Source organism: Callospermophilus lateralis, chromosome 13 (assembly GCF_048772815.1).
Source record: "Callospermophilus lateralis isolate mCalLat2 chromosome 13, mCalLat2.hap1, whole genome shotgun sequence".
Lineage (NCBI taxonomy): Eukaryota > Metazoa > Chordata > Mammalia > Rodentia > Sciuridae > Callospermophilus > Callospermophilus lateralis.
This window is the reverse complement of record NC_135317.1, coordinates 8,348,643-8,365,667: the sequence shown is the minus strand read 5'-3', so window position 1 is coordinate 8,365,667 and position 17,025 is coordinate 8,348,643.

Below are 17,025 nucleotides of genomic sequence, written 5' to 3'. Positions count from 1 at the left end.
CAGAAGCAGGAGGATTGCAAGTTCCAGGTCAGCCTGGGCAATTTAGTGAGACCATGTCTCAAAATAAAAAATACAAATGGCCTAGGATGTTGCTAAATTGTAGAGTACTGGTTCAACCTCCAGTGATGAAAAACACACAAACAAAATGATAAGATGGCCAGTTTTAGGTTATAGATATTTTATCTCAATTTTATGTATAAAAAGGAACACAGGAGTAAAGGGAAGAAGCTCCAAGCACATTTATGTGAGCAAAGGCCTCTAGCTTTCCTCAAGTTTGAGTCCCAAGTTTCTTAGAAGAAAGTTATGGTTTTATTTTGTGCTTTGAGCATAAGCTTTTGTATTACTGTCTGGTGAAATGAACAGGCCAGGACACATCCCCTCCCACTGAGCAGCCAGGCTTCTCCTCATTCTGCCAAGGCATCCTGTCTCATCTCTTCATGTTCCAGCAGAGGTTTGCTCCCACACTTCACAAGGAGCGTGCACATGGGTGAAAAACAGCCCTAGTCATCCTGCTGTCATTCCCCTTCCCACTACAGAGTGGGTGCCTACAAATTGCTATGTGAACTAATGGATAGAAAGGACACAGATGAGATGAGAAATGCATGCTCCTGACAGAAGAGTTGGCTTTCACTCACAGATGCACACGGAGACTGATAAAGTGTGCTCTTTTCCCTGGTGAAGTTTGGTTTGTCAATAGCAGTTGAATAGGATGTTTGCACATGTGGTTGTAATCATAACAACTGAGGAGGCCCAGGCAGGAGGAACAAATTATGATGAAACTAGTTGAAAGTTTATTCTAAATCAAAGCAGTGCCCTCTGCATGCTGTTTGCACTGGCATTCCTTATTTACATTTTAGTTCCTACCATTCTAGAACCAGTTTTCTTAGGCCCTCTTAATGATTCTCTTGCCTTCACTCCTTTCCATATGTAGCCAAAAAAATAACAAATGTGGAAACACAAGATGTAGGAAAACCTGTACTGAGCAGAATGACAGGAAAGGCACTAGGCTGTTTCTTTCTTAATGAAGTCTTCACTAGAATTTTTAAAATAAGGACTATATCTCCTTGCTGCCCTCAAGAGGAATAAAAATACAATGCTGTATTGGAATTAATCCCCAGTCCAGGCTCACTCCCAATTCAGGCTAAAGAATCTTAAAATGTCCCTGTTCCTCAAAACAGCTTAGGTTTCATTCATAAATGCTAAAGGCTTTCAATTACCCTGCTTAATAGGAAATACAGGGGAAGTTACTCTTGTTTACATTCCTTAGAAACAAAGGAAAAGATATTGTGTTTTTGAAGGAGAGTTGCTAGGTTGAAGAAGTCTTGGAAGGAATCCTGTGTCAGAGAATGAGGACCCATCCTAATTTTGGTCCCATGATGTCCTTTTTACACCTTTCACCAAATGTGAATGTACTACACAATGTACTACACATTGGAAATCTCTCATGACATTTTCAGGAGATGGTAGATTTACTGGGAAAGGGTGGTGGGTTTACTGGGAGAGGGGTGTTTATCTCAGTGCATACTGGGTTTCAAAAAAATACATTTTTTTTTTTTTTTTGCCTGGAAAAAGAGCTGATTCAATGAAAGGAGCTTATTGAATATGCTTAAATCATATCTGAAAACAGCAATATTTCATTAAGTTCATTGCACTGCAAAATTAACTCTACACAATAAAGTACCCAATATATGCTTCTTGATTTTGTTAACAAGTGATAAAAAAGATTACATCATGCCAATATGAAATCATTTTCCTTAGACTCCTTGTTTTTTCTGATTTCCTTTAAAAGAGTTAAAATTAAGGACTGTTTCAAATGTTGGTTCTTTCTCCTTTCATAAGTCGTGTTTGAAACATAAAAATATCCTAGAAATAAACCAAACAATGAGTTTATAGAACACTTCCTTTTACCTGTTCCCCACAAGACAAGATTTCTAGCCTCTACAAATGATTAAATAGCAAAACTATTTTTAAAAAGTTACTTAAAAACTATTATAATAATATTGGTCAGTAAATAAAACAGATTTTGCAGAATCACATCGGTTACACATCCACATTATTACATAATACCATAATAGTAACTGTTGATTCTGCAATCTTTGTAATGTTTTGAATAACCAAAAAAAATAAATAAATAAAAAAATAAAATAAAACAGATTTTGAAACTCCAATTAATTCTCTTGCCAACATTAATGCATTGCCAATGTCAGTGCTAGGCACAGAGTCAGTGGATCCCCAAGCTGTCGGCCTTGCTGATCACAGGTAATGCATCAGGGAAGGTGGCTGTGATGCTCAGTCACCGAAGTTCACAACCCTTCTCTCGGCTTAGCTTTTTTTTACTTGCCTGAACCACTTTGAGGTTGCAACTCTGATGAGATCAGAGAAGTGAAAATTGTACCATGGATACTGGTTTGCTTGGTGTGGGGAGCGGGTACTGGAGATGGAACCCAGGGCCACTCTCCACTGATCTATATCCCTAGGCTTTTTATTTTCCATTTTGAGACAGGGGGCTCACTAAATTGCTGAGGCTGGCCTCACTTGCAATCCTCCTGCCTCAGCCAAGCTGTGAAGTAGCTGGGATTACAGGTATGTGCCACAATGCACCCTACTGCATTTATTAATAATGCAATTGGGAAATTCTTATTTCTTGTTTCTTTTTTTCATTTTGTAGTTGTAGATGGACAGAATGCCTTTATTTTATGTGTTTATTTTTATGTGGTGCTAAGGATTAAACACAGTGTCTTATACATATTAGGTAAGCACTCTGCAACTGAGATACAACCCTAGCCCCTCTTGTTTATTTTTGAGCAACGGCAGGGTATGGTGGAAAGAGTTATTTCAAAATTAGGCCTGACTGTGAAATCTAGCTCTGTTAGTTAGGCCAGTGTCTGAGATGCTAATTCTTCCTTTATAGTAGGTACTATACAGACTGTTCATTGGGTTCTGGTGAAGAAAATGAGAAAAGGGACATGGAAGTGTTTATAAACATTAGAATTATAAACCATATCAAAAAGTTCATATGGTAATTCTATTATTATTCTAAGAACACCTGATTCATTCTAACTTATAATGTAAATTATGTAAATATGGGGGAGGTGTTCCTTTAGCACAACCTTCATAAACTTCAAATGTAATGAACTGTTCCAGGACCACTTAGATACCAAAGTACATGGATGCTCAAGTCCCTACAATAAAATAACCTCTGTACATCTTCCCTTATATTTCAAATCACTCTAGATTTCTTTTAGCACTTGGTACAATAGAAACACTATTCAAATACACTGTAATAGTAGGGATTTTTAAAATGTCTGTACATGTTCAGTACAGATGCAATTATTTTTAAATAGTTTAAGCATTTTCTAACAATTCGGTTAGTTGAATCTCCAATTGTGGAGTATTTTCAGACAAGGGGAACATCTGTAAGTTCTAAAGGGAGAAGCAAGATTCTCCACCCTGGAAAGCTGTTCTGATGGTTCCCAATGGCCCATCCACTGGTGGGCAGTGACCTAAAGCATCCTGAGTGGCCCAGAGTTTTTATCATTTTCAGTCCCTTAGAGGAAGGGACATACCTATACTCTCATTATCTCATACAATTAAAATAAATAGGAATAGCTTCTTGGTTCAGAGCCTAAAATGTGTGTTTTATATGAAGTAAAGTTGTTCATTTAATTGTACTGATTGATAATTTATCTAGTGCTCATCAGCATCAATGAATATCTGCTACTTAAAAACAGATTCTTTCCAAGTTATGTGTACCAATTATGAAAACACACGAAACACTGTCTCCTGCCCCTCATCCCTAAGCATCCCTGATCCTTCATCTCTGCTCCACGCACATTATGCCTCTCATAAAACTCCAGATACACATTTACTAAAAGCAACACTGACCCCAGAATTGCTCTTTGAAGTCTGACTGGATTGCCTAATAGAAATATTAATCATAGGCATGCAATATTGCACTCAACCAGGATTTGACTTACAAACTGCCAGACCCCTCCATGGCATCCTAAATCTGTCTCTTTGTAAGTCATCCTCTCCTTCCAGCCACCCAGCTGAATCCTAATTAATAAATTACAAAAAAATAAAATTTAACTAGCTGTGGTATATACTTTTTTAAAGATATATATAGGACAGGGGGCATAAGTACCTAATTAACAGATCTTGACATTTTTAAGCTTAAGTTTTCTCAATGAGTGTATATCTTCAAATCCTAAAAAGAAATGTACCACCCTGTGGTTCATCATCTTAGTCATAAAAGTTAGTTACCCAGTCAAATTTGGAATAAATTGTCACTGCAGTGGCAAGTTATATGAAAGCTGAAATTATTTTGAGAAATAACATAGCACACTTCTCAATCAGAAGTGACATTTAGGGGTCAACATGTTGATATTATTACCCAGCTTGTTTCCTGCTGAAGATAAGGCTGAGGTTACTTAGCTCTCCTTTTTCCAGAAAAAAAAAAAGTATAAACAGTTCTAAGTGGAAAAACAATAGCTAGAACTCACCTTCTTTGTCATGAGTTAGTTATCTTAAGGCGATCACACCTGTCAAAAGGACCTTCTACTTCATACCAAATTTCAAATTTCTGGAGTACAGATTACATTTCTTGTGCAGGCTCCAGTGTCATGCACAACCATAGCAGGCAAAGCAAATGGAAAAGTGTGCACTTTTACATCCATGTAAAAATGGTAAGTATTTTTCCAGAACATATAGTCATTGAAAATATAGAAAAATTGCTAAGTTAACATGCTATTTTAGTATTTCAGCCACAAGGCTGTGAGCTACAAGGTGAGACACTCTGAAGCAATTTCAAAAATGACCAAGATTTAAAAGTAACAGGTTTAGAATCCTAGGGCACCTGACTTCTGACTGAGTAGAGCAATAAAAAAGCACAAGAAAGGCAAATATACTTCCTGGTAAGTAAATTGGAAAAAACAGTCTAGTTTAGTGAAAAGTCATAAATCTTTTACATGTTACCTTTTACATGTACCTATGATTTTCTCTTTTGAACCCATTCATCTTTCAAAACTGGAACAACGTGGATGCATACTTTCTGGAATCCTTGAGTTTGGTTCCGATCAGATCCATGGATGAGCAATGGGTAAAAGAAAACGGTGTCTCCCTTCTGCATCACAAGGTGCACTCGGGCATGGTCTTGGTCATAGTTCTAGATCCCATGGGACATGGGGTTAACTCCACCCTAGAACACATAAGACAGGCACAGTCTACACTGGAGGAAGAAACCAACGCTTTGTGTATGACTTGGCAGGGACAGCAAGGGTTCTCCGACTTCTACCAAGATAAAGACATATCAAATTAGTTTCTTAAATTAAAACTAATGAAAAAATCTGTCATATGTCTGGGTTTTGAACATCACATGCTGCGGGTACAGTGGTACACACCTGTGATCCCAGCTATTTGGGAGGCTGAGATCCGGCATCACAAGTTCAGGGCAGCCTAAGCAAACTTACCAACACCCCATCTGAAATTAAGATTTTTACAAGAGAATGGAGATGTAGCCCAGTGGTGGAGGATTTGCCTAGGATGTGTGTTGGAATAACTTTCAGTCTCACCTAGCAGCTACAAGCAACTCAGAAGTGCCTAAAATATCTACCTTCCTTCAGGCCTGACAGGAGCGCCTGCAGGATGGGGTGAAACCACATCCTCAGCACTTGTGTTTAGCGTTGCCAAACTACCAGGCCAGGAAACCAAGAGTCAGGGGCTTCAGGTCATGAAACTCCAGACTCAGTAAGGGCCAAAGATCCTTCCAGATTGCTTTCTACCATGACAGCAATATATAGAGTTTCCTAATAATGCGGTTACATTAGGCAGAAGATGATTGGCTTATGGATATTGTCTTGCTTATATATGATTGACAGGTACTCCCCACAAGAACCCTATAACAGTTGTGTGCATTCCAAAAATAAACTGAGCTACTGGACAACGACCTGAGGTGGGGTCTCCAGCCAGTTCTCTCACCAGCTCCCGGAGTCTGTGTGTTGATTCCGCATCTCTACCCGCCCCCCCTCCGCCCCCCCCTGCAACAAAGTAGCCGATGCACGAAGGGACTAGGAATACATTCAGATGTGCAGGGCCTTGGGTTTGAATCCCAGCACACAAAAAAAGGAAATACCTATTCATATTAAAATCATCGAGTTTTTTAACCAATTAAAAAATGTTGAACTTTACCTTGAATTATAAATAATCAGATCAGTTCTGACTCTTGTGGTGAATGCAGGTGAACACCTTTCTCTTATTTCCAGCCTCAATCTTATCATCCTTGCCCCATTCTCCTCAGCTAGAATTTTGTTCACATCATTTTTGTATTACTCAGGGTGTCTTGAATAGGCTAATTCTCCCCAAACTAAGTGCAGAACATGATCAATTTTTCTAAGTTCAAAGGACTTATGTCATATTCAGAATAAAAAGTGAACAGCAAGCTTAAATACTGTGTTTGTTGATAACTGTTACCAAAAGTAGTCTTAACTCCAGGAAATGTGTATGTCCTTATTATAGAAACTGAAGTGAGAAGTGACTACAGTTGATGAGCCTTTATGCATCTGGGCAGAAGTGTCCCATTCCTCATGCTAAGAGTATCCTTTTGGGGAATAATCATTGTCCTACTGCACAACATTGTGACTTTGACCCAGTGCCCTTCTTTCCTGGCCAATGTGGCTACAGTCTCCAGCTAAGCTAAGCAGACCTTAGCTGTGAATCTCAGCAGCATCTCAGAGACCTGTCTGCTCCCAAAGCCTTGGACACCATTCCCTTCTGCTCAATAAGCCTCTTTAGGATTGCACCAACCCTTACCTGTTGTAGGGCATGATGTAACATGGGACACGTTGCATCAGAAAAGAGGAAACCTAACTTGCTGGCTGCTACCTGCATCTCAGTCCTGGGGCCACATGTGGCTAAGAGAGCACCTAGCGATTAGCCAGAAGTCATTGCCATGGGTTGTGATGAAGAATCTGACTACCTCTAGGATAGGCTCAGAACCCTTCTGCCCTCACGGACAGCTCAGACAGCTCATGTCTCCCATTACTGCCTGTAGGATGGGTGTACATGAGAACTCTCCCCACCCTGCTGACCTTTACCTTGATTGGCTCCTGTACATTATATTAGCTGTGTGAGTTTTCTCAATAAACGTGATCCTGATTTGACTGTTTTCCCTGGTGCAACTGATTGTCTTCTGGTGAGGGAGGGCTGGGTGTGGGTGGCCAGTCAACCTTTAGTCGACCTTTGCCTTTCTTGGCTTGTCCTGGTTGGGGCATGCTCCCCCAATCTTTCCTGCAGGTCAGGAGGGAAGGGTAGAGGGCTAAAAACCCCTGACAGCCTGTCCCTGAACTTAACTGATAAATTTCACAATTTCCACTTTCATATCAGGATTCAGACTCAAATATTTCCACAGAACACAATCAGTAGTGCAAGAATTCAGAGAGAAAAGCCCTTGAAGCCACAGCCTTCACATCCGACAGAAGCAAGACTCAGTCTCCTTGCTCACCACAGCTGCCCTTTCCATTCTGACCATCATCGGGGATTTCAGGATTTTCTGGCCTGGCATCAAAAAGGCTGAGATCTGCTCTCTGGTTTTGCTGCCTCTGAGTGAAAAACCAGCCTCTACCTCCGAGCAAAACCTGTCCAAGGAAGGGACATGACCTTTGTCCTTGGAAAGACCCACAGAGCTCTCTAGGCACATTCTCATCCTGCTAAGTTATTTATCTACAAATAACAGGAGAGATCTGCTGCGCCAGGTGTCCCTGACTCAGTCAGGCTAGGTGGGGACCCATAGCAACCCCTTAACAGCCACAATCAGCATAACACAAGGAAATACCTGGGATGCCAGATGACCCTCCCAGTAGTTTATGGTGTTGGGATACCGTGTAGTTCAGCATGAACACCCCTCTTGGCTTAAAACAATCAATTCAAATGAATCCCCCTCTTATAGTAACCAATCACCCCTACCCAACTTGTTCCCACCAGTGAATGTGCTAATCATGTTTTAGAGTTTTTATTTGATTTTCCCACGGTGTGTGATGATTTGCTAAGAGATGCTATGATGTATGTGGGGGTCCCTGCCTTTGCCAAAGAATGTATAAAACTGCTGCAAACCCTGGGCTTGGGGCTTCTCAGCATCGCCAGTTGCTGTGTGTGAGCACAGAGGACCAAGCTAGCTTGCAATAAACACCTCTTTGCTGCTTACATCAATCTTGGTCTCTGGTGGTCTTTTGGGGGTTCCGAATTTGAGCATAACATGAGCTCCTACACCTCCTGGGAATCAATTGTGCCCCAGACCTGAGATCATATTCTTCAAGAATGGATAGGACCTCACAATTCATGGGTGCAGAAGCACATAGTAGCTTCCCAGCATCAACATTTGAATGGATAAACAAACCATTGTTCAGCCATGCCACGGAATACTACTTAGGAAAAGAAAGGAAAAAGCTATTGAGATGTGTCAGCTTTGGTGAAACTCAAAATAATATGCTAACCAACAAAGCCACACACACACACACACACACACACACACACAAATTGTATGCCACATGATAATACTTATATGACATTTTATAAAATATAAACTAATCTACAGGAACCGAAAGCAGATGAGTGGTTGCCTGGGGCAGGAGGTGGAATGGATTCTCTTGATTGTTACCAGATATGTGTGTGTATATGTGTGTGTGTGTGCCTGTGTGTGAAAAATAATCAAATTATATACATTTCAAAATTTTATCTATTATATGACACAGCTCAAAAAACTTTTTTTTTTTTTAGAAAAGTAAATTTCTTTAGCTTCCTAAAAAATAGAAGGACCCCAATATCCCCATATAACCTGGAAACTAAGAATCCTATTACAGTCTCTTTGATCTGATCCTAACATACATTTTTCAGGCTCTCCCCTTCCTCTACACCTCAAAATGTGCTGCCAGTCCCCAGCCCATCTGGATTGTGAGCTTCTTCTACTGTTGCTACTCCTTAGCCTAGATTCCCGTGCCTACATGGAGATGGTCTTTGTGTGTTTTTTTCATACCAGGGATTAAACCCAGGGGCGCTTACCACTGAGCCACATCCCTAGCCCTTTTTATACAGATAGGGTCTAAATTGCTTAGAGCCTTGCTAATTTGCTGAGGCTAGCTAGCATTGAACTCAGAATAATCCTGCCTCAGCCTCCTATACCTCTGGGATTACAGGCTTTGCAACATCACACAGAGCAAGGGAGATCCTTTTGTGACAGGAAATTCTAACTTGTCCATCCACCTCCCACCCCTGAACCTCTGTATGTTTTCACAGGTACAAAGAGATAATCCCTCCCTCCCTCTCCTCTATTCAGAGTCTTCAGTCAGTGGCACTTCTGCTGTGGTTGAAGGATTTATGCCTGACCTCTGCCATCAGGCCAAGCCATCTCAGATCCTAGGCAGCTCCTACACAAGTCTCCACACTGGCTGGCTTTCAAGCCCATGTTGAAAGAACAAATCAAATGAATACTTTACGTGATGTCCTTGAACTCCCCTGATCCTAATTGCAAATTTCAGGATAATACTTCACTGATAAAGGAAACCAGTCTTATCTAAGCTTATTGAACCTGACATGAAATAACAACAGCGAAAGAGATTCTAACCCAGACTCAGTGGTAAGACAGACCTACGTCTCACATGGTGTAGTCATGTGGCTTCATGGGAAGTTTGTGGGTGCCTGGGAGGACAGCCAGACAGCCGTTGTTCCGGTCAATGTGTTCCATGGCGGTCCAAGCACAAACAATGCAATTGCTGGGCCTGAAGGGGAAAAAGTGCAGATCCTGGTGCAAGGGGTCCTGGGAAGTCTTCCTGCCTGAAATGAGACTGCTGTCAAAAGGGGCTTAAATCTCACAATTTTCATCCTATTCCCGAATAAAAAAGCACTGACCTGCACCTGTGAAATACAACCACATAAAACACCATGGAAAATCATTCTCAAGAGAACAGCACCAAACAAAAATAGCAGTCAACAGGGGCTTATACTTTCTTCTGAGTTACTAGTGCTGGGAGCTTACACTCTTTCCTAGTAAATTGCATATACCCCATCATCCCTGTTGTGCCTTTTTCCTTTATCACCTGGATTTGGAACAGAGCTAGCTAGTATGCAGTAAGGATTAAAAACAAACAAACAAAAAATGCAGGATGAATTAAGTTGAAGAGAATGTTATAGAGTCAAAATTGAGGTCCACTTCAAAGTGGCTGATGCCAAAAACAGCTTCCTTATAGGTCTTACTTTACAGAGCAGTAGGTGTTCTGTGTTTCATCAGTGACCAGTCAGAACCACTGACCATACAGTCATTTTCCCCAGCTTTGCTCTTGGAACTTGATTCCCAGACAACCTCATGTCACCCATGGAGGAAGACATTTAGTGACACTGGGCTTCACTCCTATCCCATAAACCTTTCCCAGCTGTCAGAAGGAATAAAGAGTAGAAAAGAATAAAGTCCTTTCATGGCTGATTTCTGCTGGTGGTATTAAAAAAAAAAAAAAAATCTCTTAGTGAGAGCCACCAGAGCTGGAGATTCAGTCTCCCCACCCCCGAGGTATGACTATCGGATGACAATGGCGCGGAGGACCCAGGAGAGCAAGTGCAGTGGCTGTCCTTCACACTAGAGGCCACCACTTAGACCTGAGGCCATCTCCAAAGTGGAGGCTTTGTGCTCGGTCTGGCAGGAGCCCAGATCAGTGCAAAGGATACCACAGCCCAGGCTGTGGTGCCCCAGCACCATCTGCAGGAGAGCACCAGTGCGCTGCCGCACCATTGCCCCGCGAGGACGCCAACCCGCAGCGCAGCCCCACTTTATTCCTGGGCCTTGCGCCTCCCGGCGGGGAGGGCGACTCGACCCGGGGACTAAGTAGATGCCTGCGCGACACTCGCAGTTCCGCCTCCTGGGCTCGGCCTCTGGATGGGATTGTGGGTATGCGGGAGAAGCCCTGAGTCATTGGGTCAGGGCGGGGGGGTGGGGGGCACTGTCACCAGAGCACCTTGTTCTCCTGCTATCTCTTTCTAACCCCAATGACCCTCCTTGCCTCACCCAGGATCCTGGGTTCAGGGACTTGGCAGGGACATTCCATGACCAAAGACTGAGCCTGGACCTGACCCACACTCTTTAACTTCATAGCTTCAATCTATTAATAGTCACCCAGTGACTGTTCTTTCCACTGCTAAACCAGTAAAATTCAAATGTTTATTCCTAAACTGCTTTTTTTTTTTTAAGTAAAAAAAGAATAATAAATAAATCACTCCCTGAAAAGCCTAATGAAATCTAGGATAATTTAAAATTTCTTACAGAACTACAAGTTCTTTTTGTAAGATGGTTTTGTAACACCTTTTGTAAACTCTGCAGGTGATTGGCATTTCATCTGCTTTCTTTCCCCCCTCATTTTTCATTGTTTCTTTAGCAAGGAGTTACTTCCAGAACGTTGCTCTAGTTCTTAAATACTGTCTTTGTTTTATTGTTTCATAATAGTTATACATACATTCAACTTCATTTTGACATAAATGTATGAAATAATTTACTCCAATCAAGTCCTCAGTATTTACCTGTACCCTTCCCCTCTTCCCTCCCACTGTTCCCTTTCCACTCCTCTACTGATCCTCCTGATTATTTAGTTTTCTTTTTCTTTTTCTTTTTGGTAAAAGTTAAGGTTTTGCAGTTATATAAAAAAGTGATTCATTGTAGTATGTTCATGTATGTACTTTGGAAACTTAAGTCAGATTCATTTCACTCTTTTTCCCTATCCCATTCTCTCAATCCCCTTCTTCTGCTCCATGATCTTCCTTTAATTTTGATGGAATTCCCCGACCCCTTTTTTTTCCCTGTGTCTCCATCTGTCATTCTCTCTCTCTCTCTCTCTCTCTCTCTCTCTCTCTCTCTCTCTCTCTCTCCCTCTCTTTCATTTTAGACTACCTTTAAGGTATCTGAGAAAACATTCCACTTTTGACATTCTGAGTCCTTTAACATTATATAGTGTCCACTACCAACTCAAATAAAGTATTTGTAAAATTTGGAGAGAGTGCTATAGTGCAGGAGACAGGCCATCAGACCAACAGCTACTTCTTTTTTTCCCAGAGGGAACATCAGTCACTAGATCATGGTCTGCTTTTTGGCCTTCACCTTTGGGTTCTTTATGCCTTTCCCATGACATTCTTTACCTGTTATCCTAGAATCCAGAGTCCTGTTCACAGAAGGACCCAGTGTCACAGGAGACTGGGGAGCTCAAGTTCCAAACCTCATGTCTGGTGTCCTCATGGAGGATAATCTAAACTCAGTCAGGAAAAGCCAAGCAAGAGAATTTTCTTGTAGGAGTGAGAGCACAGTAGGGCTCTGCAGAGAGCTGAGAGAGGAGGGGGTGGACTCCAGCAGAGAAGGACAAAGGAACCAGTGCTGCTCCCAACTTGAAAGCTCTTTGCTGTTTACCAAAAGTGGGTTTCCCCTCCTGCAGTCTTTACCAATCAGATGCTGGTCTGCCCCTTCCCACCAGCTAGAGGAGTTTTTGACCCTAGTGAGTCCTCTCTGGAACTGCCATGGTGACCATCCTATTGAGGGGGGCTGCATCCATAAGTCAATCCTATCTTCATGCAGGTGCTGGGGTCAGTGAGGGCAGACTTCCTCTTAGTGCATCTGTGCTATTAATGAAATTTCCCTTCTGAAATACATTGAGAATCCTATGGCCACAAATACTAACTTTACAATGATCTCAGTAGATGTTGCCAGGAATTAGCCTGGTTGATCTCTTTCTTGACAGGATTTCTTAATAAACTTAATTCTTTTCCATCTGCTTATTCTCAGGGTTAGTGCATCTGTTGTTCTGCAAATTACCTGATTGTTGTGAAAAAAAAAAAAAAATCAAAGTAATCCCAGGACCCTTCTGTGTTATTGGCTCAAATTTCACTGCTGATTATTAACTACTACCTGACACTTGGACCTCCTGGTTTCTCTACTAGGTTCAACTGCATATGGCTTAGTTAATCATCCTGAGGGTATCTGACCCTGAACTAGTCCATTGGGGTTGCTGAAAGTTCTCAGGAGACATGCTTATGTCTGTCATCATTTAACCTAAAGACACTGTCCTCTAGGGGACTCAGGATCCTTCATGGTTTTGCTTCAGCCCTTATCCCCCTGGGTACAGAACAATAAGTGTTCCCTTACTGCCCTCACCTGGTACAAAAGGCAGATTGCTAAGAGAAGAAAAATTAAAAATACAAATATGAATTCATTTCCCCTCTCTCCGAATAAGAAATCAAAACCTTTACTATGAAGATGACCAGCTTTCCTGATCAGTGGAAATAGGATTATGCTACCAGCTCCAGATGTAACTCCATGTTAGGGTGCATGCATAAGACCCTGGGCCCAGTCCCCATCACTAAGCTCTATAGAAATGTTTGGATTTTCTTTTGTTTTTCCTTGACTGACTGGGATGAAACAGAGGTTCTCAAGCATACTAGGAAAGTGCTCTCCCCCTGAGCTATAACCCCATCCCTTTTGAAATATCAGACTAATTTGTCCTGCTGGCCTCAACTTGGTGATTTTCTTGCCTCAGACTCCCAAGTCACTGGGATTATAGTCATTGCCACTTCTCATGGCCCAATCACTGCAGCTTACAGAGTAGACTGAGGCACCAAAAGGCAATGTGAGTTAGTTCCAATCATCAAGTTAGTGGTTTGATCCAACTGCACCTGGCCACTTACACACTTGAAATCTCATGATCAGAGAAGTACTCCATGAGCAGGGTGTGGTGGTACACATCTGTCATTCCAGAGATCCAGAGGCCCAGGCAGGAGGATTGCAAGTTTGATCTGAGCCTGGGCAACTTAGTGAGAACCTGTCTCCAAATAAAAATTTAAAATGACTGGTGATGAAGCTCAGTGGTAGAGGACCCCTCAGTTTAATCCTCATTACAAAAAAAAAAAAAAAAAAAGGAATTACAAAGGAAAGTAAGAAAGATGCTGTCCCTTCAATTAAGATGCCTGTCATCCAGGTGAGGAGAGAGGCCTAAAAGCAAGATTCAGAAGCTGGGAGTGTTGCTCAGTGATAGAGTGCTTTCCAGGGTGCCTAAAACAAAACAAAATAAACAAAACAAAACAAAACAAAAACCCAACAAGTTTCACTGAGCTTTTGGCTGTGAAATTAAACTCTATGAGAGCTGTGGTCCTCTGGAGAACATGACTTATTGGGAGGACAGTATCTAGAACTCTACTTTCAAGGACTTCTGACACATTCTTCAACTAGAAAAATCAACAAAGACTTGCGAGTCATGTCTGCTGGAGGAAGAACAGGCCCCTCAGAAACCTCACATTCTCCTGGGGGACTGAGGCACACATGTTGTTCCCACAACGCTGATGTGCAAGAGCAGGTGGGGAGGTGAGGAAAGCAGAGAAACCAAGGGAGGCCATGGCCACCCCACATTCAGGAAATGACAAGTTCTCCTATGCACAATGGTAATATCAGAAACCACCTCAAATCCCTCTTGGAACCAAGGAGCCTACATTGATAAGTAAATTCTATAAATACAAGTTATTTATGTTGAATTTCTATTATTTGACTCAGGTTAAAAAATCAACATATTTGTGACTTGATCTTAGTGAGAATCCCTGAGGTAAGTCTTCTGTTTCTTCCCAGATGCCTACATGTTTATCTGTACAGTTGAGGGAAAGCTTCCTCTGGTAGAAGGGGTTGATCTTACACAGGACAGGAAAGATGCAGCTGAACCTGGAGCATCCCCTGGTGGCTGAAAGCAGGCAGTGCTAATAATTAAGAACAAAGCAAAAACCTACACAGGTGAGGGTCTCTATGTCAAAGGGACACAGGAGGCAAGAGCAACATCTTCTCATGGCCAAAGTGGAAACAAGTTGAACAAACTAGAGTTGTAGATTGTGTTAGGTGTGGCATACACCTGAAATCCCTGCTACTCAAGAAGCTGAGGTAGGAGGATTGAAAATTTGAGGCCATCCTGAGCAACTTAGAGAGACTTTCTGACAAAAAATGGGGGAGGGAGCTGGGAATGTAACTCAGTGGCAGAACAGCTGCCTAGCTCCAGGCCCTGAGTGGGATCCCCCATACTGGCAAATAAAAAAGTAAAATTCAGGGCTGGGGTGGTGGCTCAGCTGTAGAGCACTCACCTAGCACATGTACGGCACTGGGTTTGATCCTCAGCACCACATAAAATTAAATAAACATAATAAAGTTATTCTGTCCAACTACAAGTAAGAAAAAGTTTTCTTTAAAAGTCATAGTGTAATATATTCACAGTAGAATCTTTGTTCCAGGTTTTGTTCACAAGGCATTCCCCTTTAGAGAAACAAAACCCTGCCTGCTTTGTTCCACCTGTTGCCCTCATAAACATGGAAGCAGTTTTATATTATATTATCTCCCAGTTCATATCACCAGGTCAGCTGTAGGCCTGTTCAGCCCTCCAGGCTTCAATCTAAAGTGCCCCAAACAGGTTCCATAACTGAGTCATGTTTAGCTCTCCATTGTCCATAGAAGTGTAGGCTAAAGATTTTATTTTGGTCAAATGTATCAGAAGGAACACCATCTCTCACCCAGGAAGATGGCTACTGCTGGGCATGCCCTTGAAGGCCTCTGATCCAGGCTCCTGGGGAGGTTGAGGAAGGAGCATAACAAGTTCAAGGATGATCTGGGCAACTTAGACCCTGACTCAAAAAAAATTTTTTTTTAAAGGAGAGGGTCTGGAAATATAGTTCAGGGGTAGACATCAGGGTTGGGTAAGATGGCTACTATAAACAAATAAATAAAAAGTCACCAGTGGCTGCAAAGACGTGGAGACATTGAAAGCCTCCTTCATTACTGATGGGAATGTAAAATGTTGCAGACACTGGACAAAAAGTATGGTGACACCTCACAAATTAACAATAGAACTCCCAGAGGATCTAGCAATTCCACTTCTGGAGTTGAATGTCAAAAGATACCAAAAGAATGGAAAGCAGGTTCTCAAAGAGACATATGTACATTCATGTTCACAGTCGCACTGTTCAGAATCACTGAAATTGGAAATCAACCTGCAATAGACAGGAGAATGAGCAGAACATGGTATAGATATACAATGGAGCATTATTTAAAATTTTTTTTTTAGTTGTAGATGAACATAATGCCTTTATTTTGTTTATTTTTATGTGGTGCTGAGGATTGAACCCAGTGCCTCATGCATGCTAGGCAAGCCCTGTGCTGCTGAACTCCTGCCCCAGCCCCTCAATGGAGTATCATTCCATCTTAAAAAGGAAGGACATTCTGACACATGCCACAGCATGGAAGAACCTTGAGGACATGGTGCTAAACAAAATAAGCCTGTAAGGAAAAGAAAAATACTTTGTGATTCCACTCACCTGAGTGTCCCTAAAGTAACCAAATTCACAGATATAGAATGCAGAGTGTGGTGGGCCAGGTTTTAAGGAAGGGGAAAGATGGGCTAGTGTTTACTGAGGATGATGTGTCAGTTTGGTACGATGGAAAGTGTTCTGTGGATGGATGGTAATGATGGCTGCAAAGCAATGTGAATGTACTCAATGCCACTGATCTACACACTTAAAAATGGCTAAGATGGCCAGGCATGGGAGCACATGCTTGTAACCCCAGTGACTGGAAAGGCAGAGGCAGAAATGCAAGTTCTAGGCCATCCTGGGAAATTTAACAAGAACTTATGGTTCAGATATTGGGGTGTCACCCAAAAGCTCAATTGGAGACAATGCCAGAAAGTTTAGAGGTGACATGATTAGGGATTAAGAATTTTAACCTAATCAGTGCCTTAATGCCCTGATAGAATAAACTGGGTGGAACCTATAGGTAGGTAGGATGTGGCTGAAAGAGGAGGGTCACTAGGGGAGGTGCTTTTGGGGTATACATTTTGTCCATGTTCAGCAGAAGTCTCTCTCTGCTTCCTGATATCATGTCCTGAGCTGCTTTAATCTAGCACAGCCTTCCACCATGAGATTCTGACTCACCTTGGACCCAGAACAATGGAGTCTGCCATCTAGGGACTGAGATCTCTGAAACCT